Genomic DNA, 14800 nt, shown 5'->3' with positions numbered 1-14800 from the left:
TAGTATATACTATATATATACTAATAGTACTTAGTAGGTATAGATTTGTACTTTTTAATAGACGTTAAATAAGCATATTAATCCAATACAATACAATATAAACATGATCAGTGCAATGTAATATTAAACATTATAATATTAGAAGAAGAAGAAGAAGATGATTAGACTTTGGACATAATATAAGTTTCTGATTAAAGCTCTAAAAAAATTTCGCTATCACCATATCAAGAATTGGGTGTAGGTAGGAAATAGGAACTATCAGTCGTAATTTTTTTTAAGTAATAGAGCAAATTTAAAAGGTCAAAACTCAAACCCCCTCGGAACAAAACTCGGTAAAGGAGGATTGATCATAATCTCTTACAAGGAAGAGATTCAATAATAATAATAAGGGTTCAGTCAGTCTTACATAACTGAGCATCGTGATCCTGGTGAATCAACATTTTGCGTTACTTAAATGATATCCTTTATTCGGGTCCTGTTTTTAGCCATTTGTATACAATTGTAAAAGTTGAGTTTAGCGCATCAGTTTCCTTCAGTTTGTCTGACCACCGGGGTTTCCTCGTGGTTCCGTTCCTAATCTTGTTACTGAAATCAATTCTGCGTCGAGCGATATGAAAAAAATTAAGAATGTGTTGAAGGCATTGATGTTGGTTGGGTGTTCTGTAGTGGAAGGCATAATATTGTAAGGTGAAAAGACGTAATCTTTAGTTGCGGATAAATCCATGCATTTGTGCGTTTGGTAGTCTACGGAATACGAAACAATTGCATTTCAGCACTATATTTCGAACACATGAATTCTGTGTCTTTCTCTAGCGCCATAGTACAAGTGTCGAGACCATAATATAGAAATATAAGCGCTTGTACCAGACGTGATTTGTGATGCTTCGGTGTTTCCTGATATTCGTTAGCTTTGTCATAGCATCCTTAGCTATTGCTATTCGACTAGGGTATTGGAATTTGGGGCAAAATGTCGAATTGCAATTCGGAAAAGTGTTTGCTTGCCCTGCGCATTTAAATATTGAAATTGGAAGAGTTGAGGAACGAAGCCGGCAGCAAACGGGTGCGCGGGCGCACATTCAGTGGCCCGCAAGTCGCCGCGTCGAGCGCTCCACTCTTCGAGCCGTTCCTATCACGCTATCGTTATCGCACACGACCACTCTCCGAACGCACTTACGATTCGTTTAAAGCTCCAAAATAAAGACTCATATACGTCGATATTAATTCTATTTTATCGATATATTTAATTGATGTAAAATTTACATTTGTTGCCAAGGCATCAAATTTCATATTATCAAACACGTGTTTATATATAGTAAGCGCGAACAAAACGCGGTATCGCCTGATCCACGTTTTTCACTGCGAGTGAATAAATTAGCGGCCGAAGCGTCGCCGTCTCGTGAAAAATTTCACTTTTTACCGGCAAGGACTGTCTTACCATGTCTACGAGTCTAGCATGCCACGCCAGACGGATCATTGATTCAAGTGAGTACTTATTATATATCATTTGCAGTTTGCACTACACTCTTGTCTCTTACACGTATATTGATATTACATGAACAAAATATTCTGATATCTTCAAATTCAGTTTTGTTAACGATCTGTTTTTTTATTATCTTGTCTTATTAACCGACTGTCACAAAAGGGTTCTCAATTCAGTGTTTTTTATAAAGTATGTTCTAAAAAATAGGTGAGTATATGTATGTAATTTATAATATGTATCATTAAATTATTCGAGTATTTTATTAGATAATTTTTCATGTACCAAAATTGTAGTTACAAAGTTATAATAAATTAAGTCAAACCAGTTTTATAAGTTAAATTCTCTATCAAATGTAATTACTAATTACGGTACGTACCGAGATATGCGTAGTGCGTACAGTTTACGAGGAGTTGGTAGCGGAACATACTAGAGAAGCAGAGAACTACCTATACACAGATGAGAATGTAGAGATGATGCGGATGCAAAGATAATGATTATACAGAGATGATGATGCTATGGAAAAATATCCGAGAGGAAATTTGACTTTCGTGAAAACAAAGTGTAAAACATGGCAAACTTAGGGATATAGGAGTTAGTACGGTGTTATATTCCTATTGATAAATAGGTAAATGCATAGGTAGTGATGGGCGCCAGATATTTGATATTTGTATCACTTACTGCGGTAAAAGGCATCATTTGCACAAACTGACCTCCCGTCGCGTCAGTGCGTACTTTTTTACTTTATTTGAACGACGACTTTAGTTTTGTTCCATTTAGTTCTCGTATCGTGTGAAGAAAACGATTTAATATTACGAAAGGTGAAGTAATTTTGATACTTGATGAAACTTTTACGGTGATAACTATGTTTAATTGAAAATACTTTTGACTATAATATGTTTATTATGGAGATCAAAAGTACTAGGTGGTTGAACTGAAATTCCGATCAAAGCTCTTCGCTGGAATAAATCATCGCTAAGTTCATAAATAGAAGCATAAGCATATAAGATTAGGTTGAATCTGGCCTAGAACGAAGTTGGAGCACCCTGAACTGCGTGTAGCAGTCTTGCCTGTCCTTTTTGTTAAGCTTTTTGTCTTTTTTTTTTTTAAAGTATGTCTTTTCAGTTCAGTTAAGTTTCACGCTTGTAAAGCGTGTATCCTGGCATAGATAATTTTAACACTCTAGTATCTAGGTACCTACCTTCCCGAAGAGTGTTCTTAAATAAAACCACTTTTAACTGATGTCTTTTAGTCAAAAGAAATATTTTTCAGTCAAAACTGCTACTTTTGACCAACGTCGGCAGAGCTAGTCTTCCATGTTGTTTTTATTTTTGCAGTTAAAAGTAGTTTTGACTGGATAAGTGTTTTAACTGTAACATATGAGTACATTTAATATATTTAAAATTGTATTTTGTGTTACATTCTTATATTAATTTCACTTCTGGTTTTCTACTGAATTGTCACTTTGCTGACTTGAAATTTTTCGCCGTACGATATAAATAGTCAGGTATTTGATTGGTGTCTAATAAATCTATTGATTAGATTCATTACATGATATCGTGGTATAAAATTCAAGTATCACGAATGCAATTACGCATAGAAAACTGCTCAAGCTAATTTGTCCTTACTCACGGTTTACAAACGTGGTTAACATGTCTCCATTTCATTGATAACAATTTTCCTCCATTCATAATTATTTGCACTTGAACTGAACTCTGTTATCGCAGTGGATAGAGCATTAGATGATAGTAGGTAATTGTTGCTAAGAGCATGACAACTATTTATAAATTAATTTTATATTATAATACTAAGTAGGTACTTACATAATGTCCACGACTCCATCAGCATAGATTCAGATTATTTAAAAATTCCGAAGGAACTCTTTCATTTTCTAGGGCAAAAAGTAGCCTCTACATTTACAAGGATGCAAGCTATCTCTGTATCAAGTAGGTGATTCCTGCGAATTCGTCCACGTGGATTTAGGTGTTTATTAAAAATTCCGTGGGAACTCCTTAATTTTCCGGGACAAAAAGAAGCCTATATACGTGGTGCAATCTATCCTATTATTTAGAGCCTCGATAGCTCAACGGTTAAAGGAGTGGACTGAAATCCAAAAGGTCGCCGGTTCGAACCTCACCCGTTGCACTATTGTCGTGCCTACTCCTAGCACAAGCTTTACGCTTAGTTGGAGGGAAAATTCTTTAAAAAAAAGCTCTAAAAAATTTCATCAAAATCGGTTTAACAGATGGGCCTTGAAAAGGTGAAGAAAGGCTCACAGACACACTTTCGCATATATAATCTATAATTTATAATATTAGTATAGAAGTATGGATTAGGCACAGCATCTACTAATACCTACCTACTAGGTAGATGTAACTAATGTATGTATGTTTTAGATTGAAATAAGGAAAAAATATTAAATATGATTACATTATTATGTAATAGACACGTTTTTTAGCACGTGGTAAAAAACAATATAATTATAGCAGGCGTGTTTTTATCGATAGATAAATAATAAATATGCAAATATATCTTTTCGCCTTTACATTTTCAAATAAAACCAGTTTGGGTGTTGATCCCCTGCTGGTATACATTTTGACCGACATTTTATATTTTTGCTAGAGAAGAATACCTACCTAATTTGTTTAACTTGAATGAATATTGCCAATAGCCATACAAGAAATAAAGAAAATACTAAGATAAAAAGTTTCCTGATTATTCTACCAAGACCACAATTTTTTCGCAACATGACGTGTTTCTTAACAATAAAAAATATTCCTAGGTTTTCTGCAAGCCTTTTTTCAGATCAATTGTTTTCTTTGAATCCTACCTATTGTGATCAATATATTATCTATGTTGAGAAAAAAAGAAAAGTACCCAATCGATAAAATATAAAACGAAGAGGCAGTTTTTTCAGTGTAAAATTGTTATGAGTCTTTTACAGCGCTCAGATAGGTAGTCTGGGTGAATGACTTATGTTTCACATGTGCTAATTTTCGCTTTTGTTACTGGTTAGCGGAATCTACCTCACTGTAAGTTAATAGACCTTGTGGAGCCGACGAGTGGATTGCTTCAGCTCCATAACGAAAACTCTTGAAATATGTTTGTCTATGAAATTCTTTATACTAATCTTTATGCCTATAAAATTCGTGATTCTTTATCCATACTAATTTTATAAATGCGAAAATGTGTCTGCCTGTCTGTCTGTTACCTTTTCACGTCTCATCCGTTTAACCGACACATAGGCACAGAGATAGCTTACAACACCAAGATACATATTTAAGCTGCTTTTTATCCCGGAAAATGAAATAGTTCCCACGGGCGGCGTTTTAAAAAACTAAATCGACATAGACGAATACACGAGCAATTCTGGTTATGCTATAGGTATACCAGGTTTGCATATTATGACTAAAGTTCTAAAAAAATATCAACGAACTTCTAATAATTAAGTAGATGGTCGAAATCGTTTTCTTTCAGTGGAGTGATTAGGTAAAATTTAAATTTTATAATTTACATACCTAAGCTAGTATACATAACAATATGTATATGACGATGGTAGAGTCAACAAATTAAACTAACTACTTCATTATTTTCCTTTAATTTAGTTCGTTGATCTCTTGCCTGGTAACAATTTAGTGTTTTAAGTGGTAGGTAGCCGAAAGTAAAATCTATTTAAGTTCAAGCGAAATTAACAGTATGTTTTCAAATACGGCTCTGATCTGCACTGGCATCGGTCGCATGTTGTGGATCATACTTTAGGAATCACGAAAAAATTCATATAAGTTTTGTACCGTAAAAAAAACCCAATTGATTTATACTCTTTTCAATATTAAAAAAAAATTCAAAATCGATGACACCCCCGTCGATTTTGAATCAAATATTTAGTATAGATACAGAAAGGTTACAAGATTATCTTTGATTTAGATTGCCCTACATTAGATTAAACTACAACTATGCAAATATAATATAAAAATAATGTGTGCGTTTATTCGTTAACTATGCGTGAGCGCATCGTTCATCCGATTGAGTTGAAACTGAAATATTATAATATTGCGGTGCGAGCGGCAAAGATACTACACTACGTCCTTTGGTAGGTACTACCTACCAAAGTAAAAATTCGAAATGTATAAAATCATCTATTTTCAAAACTCCCGGAAAACTTTTCAGGTAAAACTACCAAATGACTGGGTTACTGCCTCATTTATAAAAAGAACCCTTGCCACAGCTCTTCCCAAGAAAAGATTTTCATAAATGCCACCCGAGTGAAACCGGGCTAAAACTAGTTATTATTATTTAACTTAATATGTAAACAAAAAATCGCCAGTAAGTAAATATTGACTATTTAACTTGTACATACTAGTACAACTAATTTATATTATATTTTCATAACCTTAGAGGTCGATTGGTAGAGAATACATACATTACGGGTATTGTCTTGAGATTCCATTTTAGTGAGTAAGAATTTTTAAAAAAATCTATGGTATCTAAAAAATGTAGGTTCGTCAACTTATTTCCTTCAATGTTAAACAAATACTTACTTATTAAAATAAGCAGAGCCCTATTAATTAATTTACAACTTGGTCAGCGATTTGATGCAATCTGCGACAAAATTTTCTTTAGTGCTACCATCTGATAAAGGGAAATCAGGCCATCTAAGTATATATTGGGCATGAGAACATGAGTGACGGTATTTATGTTGTCCTCGCATATTATCTTAGCCATTCATAACAATTAAGGCGAAGTCGTTAATTTTCGCAGCACTTTCGTGAGAAATATCTTGTTAGTCTATTATAATGGTCTCCTTCAATCTAACTCCAATCATAAGTCAACTAAAGCAATTGACCAGTATGACTAAAATCTACTTTAATTAACGCTAACGGTTTATACCTATTTAAATACTTAAGATAATAAATTTAGAATGGAACCAACTAGAGTAAATATCTACCTTCGTAGTTTTTCGCTGTATCACAAAGCAGACTTGGTTGGTTTATAAAACGGTTGCCTAATAGGGCCTATTGAAACTTGAGTGTGAGTTTAAAGTTAAAATGAGTAAAAGTCGGTTGCAAAATTAATTCCAAACTGATTTTAAACCGATTTTTCACGTGCCTCATCGCGATCTGTTGTGCGTTTAGACAGCTTGCCTGAAGCTGACTCTGCTTAGCCTGAGACTGCGTAAATTGATACTAAGCAGTATTTAAATGAACGAACCTCGAATATGTGTACCTACCTACTCGCACCTACCTCAATAATTGAAGCACACAGTAAAATCTAAACATTTCTTTTTCTAGCTACAAATATTAGTTATATAACTTATAATAAAACAATATTTCAATCATAAGCGTCCGCTACGTACCTCAGTGCCTCAGCTGCGAGCGATAAAAGCAGATCGGTTACGTCAACGAAATGGGTTAAATGGATTGTAGTAATAAATGTAGCCCTCGCCGTGAACTCAGGCAGGGATCCGCGGCCCCCGTGAAGGCCAAGTTTCAATATCGCGAGCACTCTCTGTAAATACTGCTCCACATTCAATTCATAAGACATTTGGCGCCAGGAAAAAGAACTCTGACCCATAAACCTGCTCAGTGGATGATGTATCGATCTATTTGGTGGTACCAACTGTGCAGGACGGTGCAGGAGTTGTCTCTACTCTCTTCCTAGTTTGGTGCAATAGGCAATCTTTCGTTCCCAGCACGTTTTACGAATGCTTATCAACACGTGTCGTTTAGAACTTTTTTTACATATAACATAACCTCTCTGATGCAGTTCTGATCACTGGTTGAAGGTACTGAGTTCAATTCAGGAAATTTGGGCTTTTATATTCAATTGCCTCACGTTTTGCTTGGTGGAAGACCTCAGCTAGTTACCACAATAGCTTTAGTATTCCGGTACCCTCTTCCACCATAGACTGTATCTTCATCATCAGCCAGTTTAGCTTGCGGTCAAAGGCTAACCTGTCATCGAATAAAAAATATATTTTTCATTTTATGAAATGAAAAGACCGCAAGTTTGATAATTCAAGAGGTATTCAAAGAAAATGCAAAATATAAATATATCTAAGTAATTTCTTTTCACACACAAAAGAAATTACGTTGGTTTTCACTTTCGTTTAAATTTAAATAACATTGAGCTGCAAACACTAACAAAGGCGAAATAAAAAGAAAAAGTTAAAAAGAAAGGTAAAGTAAAATCCAGTCGTGTACTTACCTATCGAAACCGGCAAAATTGCTCTATTTCTAGACATTTGAAAGTATAATCTAGGTATAAATCAAATAAGTAGAAGTCGATATAAATATATCAATAAATCGTTGATATGTCCAAGTCACGTTGATATACTAGGTAGATACTTTAGATATCATATTGACATTGACCAATGAAACTGCTATTGAGCTATTGATGACATTTTTATTAAAACAAATCTGTCTGCTGGCCTAGTTCCTGACCATGAAACAAGGAATTAGCTTAGTGTGTCCCTGACTATGTCATGGACTGCTTGGACAATCTTCGAACGTAGCTACGAGTATGTTGTACTTGAACCATACTTGAACCTATTTATTGTAGATAGGACGCATCTTCCCACTTCACATGCAGATGATCGGTCAATTTAAGAACGATTGCACCCAATATTAACCCATTTGAGATACAGGTTCTCCTGGAGTTCTGGGAACTTGTTGTTTTCGTGAATCTATAGAGATGTCCTGCAGGGGATTGTGGTCTTACAAGTACAATATAAGAATAAATCCAGATTAGCAGATAAAGAATTATCTGCTAATCTGGATTTATTCTTATATTGTACTTCCCATCTCATCAGTGAGTGGGGGCACTCAGCTATAAAGTGAACCCTCACCACGCTTCTGGACTGGATCTGCCAAGTCTTATTATTTCGAGAACGATCTTTGAATCCTTTGCGATGACTGCGATCTCATGTCATCCTGCTATTAGATAAGTAGGTAAGCTAATTGATGGTTGTAAAACATAACAACTAGGTACCTATACGTTTTATATGTAAAACAAATCGACACTAAGATGTAGGTATACACTTTGGTAATGATCCCTTTGTATCGCTTTGAATACTTGAATAGTAATGATAACAGCGGTCGATGAACGTGCGATCGTGAACTTGGCTCCGTAGCCTTCGTTCCGACTTCCATATACATAATATTATATATTATTGCTAAAGTAACTTCTGGTGCATAATAGTTTGATCCGCGATGAGCTATGAGAGGTTAGAGCTTGCTGTTATACTTTACAAACCCTTGCAAATGTGAGTTAATAACTTTCTTAAAGAAACACTCTATCGATTGGTGAAAACTTGGATAAAATCAACTCGGACCGCTTTTAGATTTTTTTTAATATAGACTAGATTCAAGAGGTTCAATTCCATTTTTGGCTTAGTTCATGAAAGTTTTCTGACTTAAGTACTTTATGCCTAAAGGACAGAGAGCGCTAAAATAATAGTAACTAAAAAAGAGTAATAATATAAAATTTACAATTAAGGAGATTTGTAACACGTACATACATACAACATAAAATAAATATCAGGATCAGGCAAAGATATTAGACGGAATACAAGTTGCACAAGTCGAAATACTAATATAAGCAAATATAGTAGGTATAATAATTAATTAGCATATTGCATAATGTGAAACCTGTTGGGTTAAAGCACATATTGTGTACACTTAACGTGAGAACGCAACATCCGGAAGTCCTTTAGACTTTAGAAATAAAAGCAACAAATACAATACATGCAAGCGTCCATATGCAGCACTATTAGAGAAAACAATATGCATTCTTCATATTGGAGCGTTTATATATTAAAGCGAGCGTGTTCAAATAAAGCCATTCATTCTTTCATTGAACTTTAAGAATCAATAAAACAGTTTTATCGTACATACCTGTTTTTGTGCGAGCGTTTATAAATGATAACGTAGAATGTAATGTCAATTTGCGAAAACAAATTTTTTTGAATTAATTCCTGGTGAATCAACATTGGGCAATTTCAATTTTAATTAATTTCCTCTCTTTAAATGGTGAATGATCAAGAAAGTAAGGAAAAGTAGGTTTAATATTATCATCCTCAAATGACTCATGGTAAACTGTAACTGAATCTTCATTCTACTTTTTATTTATAGAAATCACATACTATTTTAACCTATTTAGCTATTGAGTGCGCATTGCAATCCATCACAATAAATATATAAAGACAAATGTAAAAAATCTAGACCGTTTGGTATAAATCTTTTTTCCTGGTCGATAAATCCATTTATCGAGCGGTCACTGCCCTATCTATTTATATAAAAAGTCTATAAATTCTACCACAGTCTTTATTATAGATCCATTTTGGATACAGGAACTGTGACTGACTGGCCTACTATTTTGCTGAGCTAGTTTTTGGCCAAGTAAAGTAGGACAACTCGTAAATAAAAAATACGACGTCGCATCAATTTCATGGATCTATCATTTTCTCATTTTAATTTTGCACATAAATAAGCAGATACTTTCTTAGTTTCTTTAATGTTACCATGTACTTAGGTTAAATTAAAAAAATGGTAGGGAGCATCGTTAGAGCATAGAACTGCGTTTTAACTTCAAAAGTTTAAATAAAATATCCGACTAACTCTAAATGTAAATAGCAAGATTAATAGCCTCGATAGCCTCGATAGCTCAACGGTTGAGGAGCGGATTGATTTCCGAAAGGTCGGCGGTTCAAACCCCACCCGTTGCACTATTGTCGTACCCACTCCTGGCACAAGCTTTACGCTTAATTGAAGGGGAAATTGAGTATTAGTCATGATTAGCATGGCTAATATACTTTAAAAAAAAAACGATGATTTTGAATTAGCGATATTTCAACCCAATCGCATGTGTCATGGTCCCGCCTAAACTGCGGTGCTACAAAAGGTTACGTTGGAGTTGTCAAGGGCAGTATCGAACTACCCGCTTTCTTGTTATTTGCGCTGGAACTTCACAAGCTGTCCGGCAAAATATACTCAAAACATCAATATCAACTTTGGATGCTGTACGAGGCTGAGCAAGAAGAAAGAACAAGAAAGCGGGTAGTTCGATACCTACTCTCCGTGACAGCTCTTTTCCTCTCGTAGCACCGCAGTCTCGTCGGGTCCACAAATCTTACAACGGGGCTGAAATATCGATATTTTAAAATCATCGTGGCACGCAGTCGCTATTCCCGTTATATACAAGTAGGTATACATATCATCCGACACTTCCATTTTCCATTTTCCACAGGACCTACTGCTAAGTGCTAGTTGGTGGATTTTAAACTAGCTATGGGGTATCTCTGTCTGTGCTGTGATCCATTAAATAATTAGGACTGGTGTTATTTGTCGATACTAATTTGTAAAATAATATAATACGCCTTTTATTTGTTTGCCCTATATTTAATAGAATTTCCTCTTGACTTTGCATGAACTTGCTCGAACCCGACAGTAACAAGAAACCGCGCAAAAATAGAACAACTTTTAAGATTCACGATAAAAATATCCGGAACCATAACTGCAGTTTTCCTGTAAATTTTATGTAAGATTCGGTTTCGTGAAGATGTTTTGTTTTATAATGGTTTCTGCTTTATTTAAATGAGTAAGTATCAGTTTTCTGAAAAGTTTCATTGGAATAAAATGTTACAGCTAATATTTATCTTAGAAAATAAGTCACAAAACTACTACCCCTAGAAAATAACATAAAAATAGCACCAACGAGCTTACAGTGCAACGAGCTTACAGTACGAGCTTTTCCTTGGTCATTATTATAAAAAATGTCAAAATCAGTACATATTTGACGGAGTTGTGGTGTAACATCGATAAAAAAAAAATAAGTATAATTATATCATTCCCAGTTACGAACGACCCTTCGTTTATCCGCACAAAATATTTTGGACTGTATTGACAATAATGCTTCCCACTAATTAAAATTTTCAGAACAAGAACAGTTTTATTATAAGAAGGTACTTAAATATAGATTAACTAAATGTTTTTCTTACCTTATAATCTAGTTCCATATTACGACAGAAAGTAAATAATTTAAGTAAATCGAAATCAATGTAGGTACTTACTATCAAATAAGCATGAATATTGCTAAAACTAAAAGAACTGATTGTAGGTTACAAAGTTACTACTTATAGAGGTAAGTTGTACCTATTTCCTAACTCGCACCACAACTGTCTTATCTTGCAACAATGTTAATAATTTCGAAATCGTGAGTACAGAAATAATTTTTGCCTTAAAAATGTTTATAATTTTTTATCTAATTTTATATTTTAGTACATATAATTTAAAACCGATTAGGTCAAAGTTTATCTTAAAACTCAGGTCAAAGATAATATAATATTTAGTATTTAAAAGTCAGTTTGTTGTGGCTATCAACTATAAAATATAAGCACTTGTTTTACGTTGTGCTATCTGTTTTAATTTTTTGCAAAATGCATATCGTACCTAATAAATTCCAACTTAGCAGAGAGATATATAAATCTTGGAGCAAATAAGATGAACTGCTATGAGTACATATATTTATCTATACTTGAATGAAAAGACCTTTTGAGAAACGTGGTTTCCACTTTACATAAGAGAAAATGAATAAGAAATAGATAATAGAAAATAAATTAACGACATCATACGTTAATCAATCACGGTTGTTAACTTTATATCATTAATCATAAATATTGTTGTGGGGTTAATGAATAAGTTTATATTATGGATCTGAATATTAAATATTTATATGTATGTATTGATTTAAAATTAGCTTTAGCTATCTCACGAAGGAGTAGCAAGTATCCAAACATCCAAATATTCGCGTTTATTTTATAATATTTAATAAGAGCCTTTGGTGGTGCCCAGGAGCCCATGTTTTTGACTTATTTTTAACCCCCGACCCAAAAAGAGGGGTGTTATAAGTTTGACGCGTGTATCTATCTGTCTGTGGCATCGTAGCTTCTAAACTAATAAACCGATTTTAATTTAGTTTTTTTTTGTTTGAAATGTGGCTTAATCGAGAGTGCTCTTGGCTATAACCCAAAAATATCGGTTCAGCCTATTGAAAGTCATCAGCCCTTTCTAGTTACTGTACAACCTTCACTTATAAATTTTTAATTTACACTTGTATAATATGATGAATTGATGATATTTGATAAGTAATTTTGTATAATCTTTTCCATAATATTATTCTCTCTCATGATTCATGGTATCCTACGCGAAACCTTATAGGTAATAACTAAAGGTTTCGTGAAGATCATCATTTCATAGATATTCCTTTTGACTTCTTTCATATTTTATCCTACAGTACGTATAACTGCATGCCGATGACTATATTATGTTTGATAACAAAACCATGGTGAGGTCTTACAACCTTAACTAGTTTATTCTTTGTTGAATACCACTTAATAACACAAATTTTAAATTAAATCATTTAATAAATAAAAAATTCCTATGATTTTACATTTAAACGCCTTTTACGTGTCCTTCTTCTCGAGTGCCAGGCAATTTTCAATATAAGTTTATCGATTTCGACACTGCAGTGTACACATTTCGATTTACAGTCCCTTAACGAATCCTCGCTAATAGTACAAAAGGTCATAGTTCAAAATTTTAATTTATTAGTTTCCTAGAACTTAAGACTTATTTATGCTCACGGCACAGCCTTAGCGTGTCGTAAAGTTTATCAATTATTGTGTCAAAATTGGGCAATTCATGTGCGCGCATGTTGACGGAGATGCGTAAGAGTCGTAAATAATAATAATTTTTACGAAGATGTTTGCGATACGATAATTGACGAACAAGTAGGTAGGTATATCATCGTCGCCATATCTAATTACGCTAATGAATTGTTAAGTCTAAACTTTAAAGTAACCTTATGGGTAACATTTTATTAATTATTATAAATAAAATCCATGATTATGGACCCATGATTTTAATGCTATGAAACTACCTATACCTTCATCAATGGTTGATGAATGATTTCATGGACAGAACTTAAAAAAAGATGGACTTTCTGGATGGATGGTCTATGTCATAAAAAGAACCTGTGAAAATTTAAATTTTCAGTGACATTACTAGCTCATATCCATCCTTACTAGAGATACTAATATTATTATTATTAATTTGAATTGAATAATCACAAGCAATTAGAAGATGACATAATAAATTATTAAGCGAGTGTTGATGTTCTTTCACAGTTTTGTAACATGTCACTATCAGCCGTGCTATTAGAGAAGGTACATGTTCAAGAACAAGTTTTTGGCATATAAATAATTTGTTTGCCAATAAATATCTGTTAAAGAACTCATTAAGCTCGGTTGACACTACGACTGCAATTGTTCCCTAGGGCGATGGTTGTAAATAATTCTGCCCGCCCACGCCCTTTCAAGTACCTCCATTGACAGTGCTCGGTGTACATTTCGTTTCACTATTTTCTCCTTGCACTCTCTGATAGATTTATGTGTCCTTTACTCGTCCTACGCGGCCCAACTTTACGCAAAATGTAATATTACTTATTCTCATTGATACCCGTTATTTAAACTTAACATAAAATGAACATCGGTATTTGCGGATTTATATAAAGGTCAATTGTAGAGTCTGAGAAGACATGAAAATAATAACTTCTCATTATAATACAAAAGAAGGAAGACGGGATATAGAATAAAAATTCATGTCTTTCGTAAATGAAAACTTTCAATTCAGTTTAATTAGAAAACCTGCATCAATTCAGTGGTCGTAAGATTACATAAACGTCCTGGATTTCTTTCGCTATAAAGTACAAAATATTATCAAGTTGCTTGTTAACATCAGTGCAGATATGTTTTTAACAAGCAAGTAGGAAGAAATATTTTGGATTTTTCTTCCTACTTGCTTGTTATCGACGCAACGCTTTTAATTAATTATATCTTCAATGTCGGATATCGAGATTAATCCGAGCGGCTTTCATACGTCACGTGAGACTCTTACGTAATCTGGATAAATCATTTCACTCTGTCATGTCGTTGACCTTGGTGATGTTAGCCTTAAATAATGACCTAAGTGTTAAGCGTAATTCGGTTGATCATATAATTTGTATTGAAAGGTTCTATTGCTCCGTATTACATTTTTAGGCTATGTAAAAGTAATGTATATTTACAAACTTGTTTGTTTTAGTGTTAATTTGACTTAGAATATAATTTATTATTCAGATATACTTTCTAAGAACTAAGTGATTTTAGTTTATTTTATGTATTTTAAATGACATACGATAAATGAGATTACGTCTTATTAATCAACCATTTTAACCACCGCCCCCTGACCTCTGAACCCACCCAGTTTCGAACGGTACTAAAATAATGGT

General features: G+C 33.7%; 1 protein-coding gene across 1 annotated transcript in view; it reads left to right on the top strand.

The window, feature by feature from the left end:
* Positions 1 to 1066: 1066 nt before the first annotated feature.
* The window catches only part of LOC123874200 (A disintegrin and metalloproteinase with thrombospondin motifs 7), a 101579-nt gene continuing 87845 nt past the window's right edge, over positions 1067 to 14800 (top strand). The window contains exon 1 of the mRNA XM_045919440.1: positions 1067 to 1482. The gene's annotated coding sequence lies outside the window, so the exon portion shown is untranslated. The remainder of the gene's footprint in view (positions 1483 to 14800) is intronic.

Source organism: Maniola jurtina, chromosome 18, assembly GCF_905333055.1.
Source record: "Maniola jurtina chromosome 18, ilManJurt1.1, whole genome shotgun sequence".
NCBI lineage: Eukaryota > Metazoa > Arthropoda > Insecta > Lepidoptera > Nymphalidae > Maniola > Maniola jurtina.
This window is presented reverse-complemented; position numbering and strand designations above follow the sequence as displayed.